The sequence below is a fragment of the Danio aesculapii genome, chromosome 1 (assembly GCF_903798145.1).
Source record: "Danio aesculapii chromosome 1, fDanAes4.1, whole genome shotgun sequence".
NCBI lineage: Eukaryota > Metazoa > Chordata > Actinopteri > Cypriniformes > Danionidae > Danio > Danio aesculapii.
The window spans coordinates 33,186,354-33,195,536 of record NC_079435.1 but is presented as its reverse complement, the minus strand read 5'-3'; the positions used below and the strand labels follow the sequence as shown (position 1 = coordinate 33,195,536).

Genomic DNA, 9,183 nt, shown 5'->3' with positions numbered 1-9,183 from the left:
TCATATTCTTGGCCTTTCCTCATGGTGGAGTTTCAAATTATCAATGTTGACCTTTTGTGTGGACTGTCCTATACAGTTGACAAGATCCACATTTTTGACATGTTGGCACATGTGGGATAACTTTATTTATTTTGAATTGTGAAAGCAAAATTCTCCTACGAGAGTAATTGTAGCGCCTCCCGATGGTGAATGCGGTTATACTCATGGCAGGTATTATTTGATAGTTTGGTCAATTATTTCACTAATTTGGCAAACGTCATACATATACTATGCTGTTGAGTGTGTAAGGGCAGAAGTGCATAGTGTGCCATTTGAGACACAGCTCATGTTTTCAAGCCAAACTATGAGAACAGCGCGTAGGGTCACAGAATAGGATGGTCACAGAGTTTGGTGTTAACACCGGAAATGCAAAACTTCCTTTTTGCACACGCAAATTAAGATGCACGAATACAAAAAAATATATATTTGTTTTTCACGATCATTTATGTTTGCGTAAATCTTAAAATCACAGCCATTCGTTTGTGGATGTAAAAATGAAATGCAACATTGATGGCGCGCGTGGATGACAGCGTGTGCATTCGTGCATAGTGAATGTCATAGACCTTCTTGGGAAAGGCTTATCCTTATATTTATACATTTCAGGGTTGAGGAGCTGAACACACAGCACAGTCCGGGAACTGATGCTCTGAGGTGGATTTTCCCCCAAGCTAAATAGATATGAAGATCCATAACCCAAGTGCATGAGAAGTACAATAGGCGGCGGTAATACTCCCAAGGAGTGAAAGACCATTAAACGGAAAAGAAGAAGAGGTAGAGCTCTACCATCTACTCCTTACTCCGTACCAGCGGTGGCAGTAATGCACCAGTTTCGTGTTTACCAATTGCCCCTCTACGAAAAAAGAATGCGAAAGTGCTGCTCTGAATCGAAAGTGCTGCTTGTCAGCTGATACAATAATGGAAGGGAACCGCGATGAAGCTAAAAAATGTTTAAATATTGCAGTTAAAGCCATCGAAGACGGAAACAAAAACAAGGCTTTGAAATTTCTCTACAAAGCAGAAAAATTGTATCCAACAGAGAAAGCAAAAGGTAAGGTGTTTTCAATCGTCACACGAACTAGCTGATGATCATATATAAACAGCTTAGAGCATAAATGTATACTTTATCAACAGACTGTTGATTAAGTTGTGCCAAACTTTCAACAACACGCCGGTAATACATATGTTAGAGGGTCAGGACCACAGACACACGCATTTCGTTGTGTTGTGTATATATATATTCATTTTATCGATGTTTGACCATGATAGAATAATACGTCATTTTGTGTTTGCGAAAACATTTTAGGTAAATTACGTTTAAAATATGTAATGTAATCACAGCATGAAAGTAATAAAGGCTTCAGTTAATGACTGGAGAAAACATAAAATTCAATTAAAAAAATTAAAACACAGACAACATGTGTAATATTAATTACTATTATAATTACATTATGAACAATGTACGCTATTTAAAATAAAGCAAATTCTGTAGATTAATCATTTTGTTTCGGCGTGTATGTGCAAGTGTTTGATGCTAGTTTGGCTGACCTCTCTGAGTATATAGCGTTAGTTTTGGTTGTTAGTGTTGGTTAGATTAAAGAATGAATATTTTAATGCTGCATGATATTGGAAAAACATTTTCCAATAAGACATTGCTATAATTTTTTTATCTGCTGTACAAATGTGATATTAAGTATATTTTCTCCAGGTGAAATGACTAGCTCTATTCAGAAAGAATGTATAATTTTAGATTGTTTAGTATGATTATTTTTGCAGGGGAGTGCATCTGATTAAAATATAATAAACCAATTGCAAGCACTGATAAATAAAGTAGAGCTAAAAACAAATGAAATAAACAGTATTTTATGATTTTCTTTTGTTCTTATGGAATCTTTAGCGACTCTTTAGAGTTTTTAATGACACAAGTTGAATAATCAAATGTAAAATAAAACCATGAGGTCTTTATCTATACATAAGTAGAATGAATGTTTTTGTAAAATTAGAAAAGTGTTAATTCCTTGTGTCTGAATCCTTTAAACTCGATTGAAAGACTCACACAGTCACAGCCCTTAAAACACATGCAATTATAAATTTTTAGTAATGTTATTGTTGACTTTGCAATGACTACCAATCAAGTTTGTTTATTTGTGCTCCTGGGCTCCTGGTCAGCTATAATCTTAACTCAACATTGCAGATCCTGCGATATGACTATTGCAGATGTGCACATTGTGATATCAATGCTGAACTGATATATTGCGCAGCCCTACTTCAAATTGTGGAAAAAAAGTATTTCCCTTGTATTGGTTTATTTGGAACAGAAAAGAAGTGTTTCACATCCTCTAAATGATTTGATTTACAATCTTTATATAATTATTTTCTTTTGGAATCTTATTTTTTCCATTTCTAAATTATTTTAAGGTTCTCTTTCCTAATACTTTAGCACTTTGTCACTTTATTTATGAATGTTATGATTGGAGACAGACTTGGTTTCTGTTTCTTTCATTATTTGAAGCATGAGAGTGTTTAGAGATTGAGGTGATGTCAGTACTGAACATGTCGAACAGCTTTTGCAATTCAAGGCTAAGGTGGTTGGTAGTCACCTTTGCGTCAAATTAAAGAATTACGAAACTATTATGCCCCAGAACAATTTTATGTGCCTAATTGATATGTTTTTTGTGCTAAGGATTTTTTTACTGGTTCAGATTTTTACTTGCCCTGCCAAAATTTTCTAACTGGCCCCACCAAAATTAAAAGAAGTTAATAGCTATTTAACCACATATTTTAAATAGTGTCAAAAGCCAAACGTAATAAAAAAAAAAAAGTAAAATAAATAAATAAATCTGAGCTCCTTTGCGGGATTCACATATGCCAAACGAACCGCGCTAACTGGGCAAACGAGACAGGTGGGTGATCCAGTTTTTTTTATTTACATATTAAATACACTCAGTTAGCTTAGACAGTTTCTCGAGTGTATCTCATCAGGTTTGTTGAAAAATATAATTGCGTATCATCTGCATAGTGGTGAAAGCTAATCCTGTGCCTTATTGTAATGTCTCCCAAGGGCAGCATATATATATATATGCAATACAAAGTATTATGAATACTCAATTCTGAGCAATTTTAGTTTTCTTAACTTTTTAACAATTTAATGTGTAAATCAATATGTTAACTGCCGTATGCTGATATTATGATTAACAAATAGAATCACTTCACTTCTTTATAATATTAATATTTTATAATAATAATTATTATTATTACTAAATTATAATATAGTAATAATTATTTTGAGCAAAAATGTCAGGTAAAAACCTGTTTTTTTTTTTAAACTAAAGGACTCCTCTAGATGGCGCCACTCACTCGTGAAAAGCTGTCTGCTAACACGCATGGTAAGCATATTTGAAAACGGAAGATTTTACACTGATTTGTAAAGCATTTTTTTTCCAGATTGACTTATAAATATTATTTAGTATTAATAGCAAATAAATAGCCCATTTCTACTTTCAGTCTAGGGAGAGGGTCATTGAAAATATCTTCTCTTGTAAAATAGGTGTTAAAGTGAAACCAAAGGCCAACAATTTCAAAAGGTTACATATTAAACATTTATTCATTCATTTTCTTTTCGGCTTAGTCCCTTTATTAACAGGAACGGAATCTGCCGTCTGTCTTCTTTACTAGGCTGTCTACAGCTTGAGTGGTTTCACTTTCTATAGATTTATTTATTCTCTTAGATTTATTTATTTCAGTAGCTCTATTTGCGAGTCTCTATATACTTGAACTCATGATAATAATGTGCACGTAATTATTGAAATGCTTCTGACATCCTTTCAGAAATGGAAAAACATAGGGCTGGACGATATTGCAAAATAAATTAGCATGATTTTTTTTTATATCAGTCGATATCGATAATTCCCAGCAAACATTTAGACGTCCAATTACCGTTGAACAGATGTCGCTCCGCCACGTTGCGTCCTGGTTAAAAAGTAGTGCCAAAATGAAAATCCAACCGACGTCTTTTACGTCTTCTGGCCGTGAATCGCACGTCTTTTCTACACGGTCCCTGCACGTCGAAATATGTCATGTTCTGGACGTTTTCTGGTTGTTTTTAAAACGTGTTATTTCTTTATAATAAGTGTTTTAATAGCCCAATTATACATATAAAACAATCTAACTTATTATTTAAAGCTGTGAAATGCAATCAGGTCCAATTTCAGACCAGTTATACCTGAACGTCTTTATAGCATTGTAATCACGTGTAAATCATAATTAATACATTATGTAAGGATGCAATAGTGTTACGATTAAGCAAATTATTTATTGTGCATATAGGAACAGATGTACATCACTGTTAAACAGACACATCTAATAAGAATAAACCAAGCAACAACACAGAAATATGGACAACACAAGTGAAATGTTATTTTAGAGTCTTTATTTCTAATATTCTTCAGCTCTTCCTGGAAGGTGCTTGCTGTGTTCCTCCATTGCGGCATCTTTTTCTGTGTCTGTAGCATCTGGACTCACTTCACAGCATCTGAGGGAGGAGAATATGATTTTGTATTATCCTACAACTAAAAACGTACAATATATCAAGAATTACTGTCATGTTTTGTGAATGAACAGCAATGCGCCGAGCAGTATCTAATGTCAATACATACACATTCCCTACTACTCATCATTTTACAACTGCCCATATCCACACATCCACAGTTTTGTGACAAGCAAAGACTGTCATTCATGGCTTACACTAAAATTATAATTTAATATTTTTAGTCTGCTTGACAGCCTGAGTCTGTACAAACATTTTAAAACATCTGAACATTAGGCATGTCTATAAGGAGACGTACAATGATGAATAACAGATGAAATCTATAGTTTAAATAATAAAACATACGGGGTTAATTGTTGGGGTAGTAAAACATATTTTCCTGAAATATTGTGCAGAAATAAACACAAATAATGCAAGTTATCAATCTTTTAATCAGGCTCGGACAGAACATCCACCAACTCCGGACAGTTGCTAAACCTAAATGTGACACCAAAATCACAGTCAGAGCGATCCAGACAGACAGAGACACACATTCTTTCACATTTCAAACTTACACAGATGCAGTTCTTCTCTTCAGCTTTGATGAACACTTCACAGGATCTCGCTCTCAGAATCCAGTCTCTTAACAGAACATGTAGACCTGCTGGAGTCCACAATGACAATTACTGTAACAGAGCAATAGCTAACATCAGGCTTATGATGACGTTAACGTTTCTAATTGCAATTATTTACTAAAGCGTTTATCAGGATACGCAGTAATAAGATCACAATACTCACCACAGGTATAAAAACTAGCTCTAGGTTTGCAAATGTGAACTCATACACATTATACACCTAAATACACTTTTAAGCATTCAACAAGTTTCTCACCTACTCTGGAGTGTCCTCAGACAAAGGATCATTTGCACTGGAGACAATTCTACAGACAAACAAAACAACAGTGAGAAAGGTAATAATGAAATTATTTAATGAACAGCAAATAAATAAATGCAAAGCCTTATATGATTCTTACAGTTGGCCTGGAGAAAGAGTATTGAATTCTGTCTGACAGATGACTGACCGTTATTCACCCTGCAAGACAAATTTGAACCTTAATGCAGTTTAATTAATTACAGTACAAAAACTATTTTACAGGAGCAGTTAAAAGAAAAGTGGTTAGACTTTACCTGTTAAATCTCCACATGAGCTAATAACACCTACATGCATATATTTACCATTTTATGTTAGTGTAAAATTGTTAAGTAAATAACTTTTTTATATACATGCTCATAAGTTTTGCTCTTATTGTTAATGACAGCCTATTAATGTAGGCTAAACTAAATCATTAATACTGGTATGGTAATAAATGCTGGAGACATATCTACAATATAATGATACTATATAGCTTTTTGTTAGCTTTTCTAACAAATTCGTGCATTATTATCATTATTAAATTGTTTTATTTATACACCATTCCACTTCAAACTCACCTGAAATGGTCATTTTCAGCTCTGACTGAACACACAGCAGGTGGATGACGGGCAGAGATGCTGGAAAACATGTTGACCAGCTGTCTTCGAGGACCAGTGTAGGGAACCCCTGATAAACTGCGCCAGATTCCTGTAATAACATGACATATTGCTTAAACGCGACTTACTTTTAGCATAACAGCTAATTTTTGCCTAATCAAAGCAACTCCACATCGCTACTGGCAATGTGCATCATTTATTTCAGTTCCTTCGTGTAAAACTCAATAATGTTATTAAACGAATACAAACTGTACTTACACGGTAGGAGTCTTGTGATCATTGTCCAACTTTTCGCTGCGTCCTCATGTTCTCGTGGTGCTGGACAAAACCGGAAGAAAATGAAATTTGAAAACAGCGCCCTAGAATCCCGCGGCTGCGGGATTATGTTAGTCATATCACGAGATTTGTTAGCGTTAGGTGCAAAAAATAAACAAAATTGCATTATGGTTTTAGAAACAGTGACTTTACTATCCTTTCACCGCACAGGACACTTTATGAATGTAATTGGTCAGTTGACAAGATGTAAATAAAAGTGATTTCTGTATTTCATAAAGATAAATCTGTTTTTAATGAGTTTAGATGCCTGAAATCTGTCCACGTACCCACTTGGGACACACATATATTAAGTGTATACCCAGATGTAAGTGCAATACTTTTTAATATTTCATAATTTCAGCAAGGGCATATGATGGACTATAAATGCACGTGTAAAGGACGTCATTTGTGGACTTAATCAGGACATGGTATATATTAAACTACATGTACATAAAATCGTAAAAACACGCAACCCCAATATAAATAGACATGTTTAAATGTATACAAGCATATATCAATGCATTTTAGGACATGTTGTGCATTGGTGCCGTGCGGTCGCGACGAATTTTGGCTGTGGAAAGCACGTCGCTTTCAGACCATCAGTACACAATTGATGCCGTCGCGGAGCGACATCTTTTGGCCGGGGAAAGCACGTTGTCGTCCGACCAATGTTTGCTGTGTTATCACGATAAATATCAAATCTTTATGTCAATCAATTTTAAAGGCTTTTCAGCATGCCAATCCCTTTGTGCAGTTGATTTAACACATTTTGTAAAAAGTTTAAGCTGTCTGACAATATAAATAAAAAAGATGTTACTCTAACAAGTGATTGTATATTATTGTTCAACATCAGAACAAAGTAAAATACGTTGTGGAACAAGTAAAAGGTGAGTTAATGGTGGCAGAATTTTCAGTTTTGGATGATCCTTTTAATGGTATGGTGAATTTAGGGTGAAATATCCTTTAATATATTTTATTTAGGGATGCTAACGATTACTTGATGATCGTTTGATTGTCAATAACACTTTAATTGATAGACATTATCAATGACTGATTAAGGATGAACATTTAAAGGTTAAGTTATGCTTTTCGCTGTGAGATGCATCCACGACTTTATGCACTACATAATCAGTCATTACAATATACGTTTAAAATATATAGAATAATGACATATATAAGGGCTGGTTATTTTACAGTGGATGAGGGACAATTACAGATTTCAAAGAAATATCTTAATATTAAAAAAGAAACATAAGCTTCACAACAGAAGATCCTATCAATGTCGGAACAAATGCCCTTAAATAATGCAGCCTGCAGTTTACAGCAAGCATCAAGTGTTCATTGAGGTTGAGTGGTCTGTTAGCCTAAAGTGTCTTTTCTTTTTTTTTTCGCAAGGCAGGCACGACTTTCGAAATGATTAGACTCTGCTGGGTAGTTGCGCTGATGCTTGTAGATGGTCTACGCTTACCAACACTTGTTTGGGTCTGTAATATCTTAGTACTTTTATTGGTTAACAAAGATGGCGCCGATGGCGATGGCAGCCTCCGTGTCGTGCTCTGCAGTAGTGTTTGTGTTTTTGTTAGTTTGTCCTGTCTCAAGTCATATTCCTACAATTAGTTTCACCAGAGACGAATTGTTGGACATTCGGGCACATACACCACCGAATATTTTTCCATACCTGGATTTATCTGATGTTCTGTTGGACATTGTAGTCGGAGGAGCCGCGGTGCTGCTCAAACGCTTTCAAGCGCGCAGACGAGGAAAGCGTGCAGGCGCGCTGGTGAAACTCAGACAGCGCGGATTTCGGACCGCATTGCCTAGCATCCATCTAGCAAATCTCCGCTCTCTACCCAACAAAATAGACGAACTCATTCTGCTCTCTCAGACAAACAGGGATTTTCTGCATTCAGCTGCTCTGTGTTTCACGGAAACCTGGCTGAACGACACCATACCGGACAACGCGCTTCACCTACCGGGCTATCAGCTGTTCAGAGCGGATCGCGACGAAGAATCAACGCGGAAATCACGCGGTGGCGGGACGTGCTTTTACATCAATGAAAGGTGGTGTACAGATGTAACAGTTTTAAAGAAGATGTGCTGTCCAGATCTTGAAGCACTGTTTATTAACTGTAAGCCTTTTACTCCCCGCGCGAGTTTTGCTCGTTCATCCTCGTCAGTGTTTACATTCCTCCGCTCGCGCACGCGAGTCTGGCGATACAGAAACTAGCCGATCAGATCACGGTAATAGAGCAACAACATCCGGACTCTGTTTTAATCATTCTCGGGGATTTTAACAAAGCAAAACTGTCCCGTGAACTGCCAAAATATAGACAGCATGTTACATGTCCCACAAGAGACAGAAATATACTGGATCACTGCTATACCACAATAAAGGATGCATACCGCTCCGTCCAACGAGCAGCTTTGGGACACTCTGACCATTCTGACCACTCACATTGACTCCATTGTCAAAAAAGCTCAACAGAGGCTGTACTTTCTTCGTCAGCTGAGGAAGTTTAACCTCCCAAAGGAGCTGCTGAAACAGTTCTACACCTCCATCATTGAATCAGTCATCTGCACATCAATAACTGTCTGGTTTAGCTCAGCTACTAAATACGACCTCCAAAGACTACATCGAATAGTACGGACTGCTGAGCGAATCATTGGTACAACGCTTCCTACTCCCCAAGAACAGAAATATACTGGATCACTGCTATACCACAATAAAGGATGCATACCGCTCCGTCCAACGAGCAGCTTTGGGACACTCTGACCATT

At 36.3% G+C, this 9,183-nt stretch overlaps 1 long non-coding RNA gene across 2 annotated transcripts; it reads right to left on the bottom strand.

Annotated features, from left to right (window-relative positions):
• Positions 1-4,448: 4,448 nt before the first annotated feature.
• On the bottom strand, positions 4,449-5,472 carry LOC130244981 (uncharacterized). Of its 2 annotated transcripts, none has more exons than XR_008839276.1 (3): positions 5,453-5,472; positions 5,137-5,247; positions 4,449-4,567 (listed from the first exon to the last, which is right to left on the bottom strand). It is a non-coding gene; the product is annotated as an uncharacterized LOC130244981 (long non-coding RNA). The 2 variants fall into 2 exon arrangements; XR_008839281.1 differs by lacking the exon at positions 4,449-4,567 and adding an exon at positions 5,005-5,059.
• Between the last annotated feature and the right edge of the window lie 3,711 nt (positions 5,473-9,183).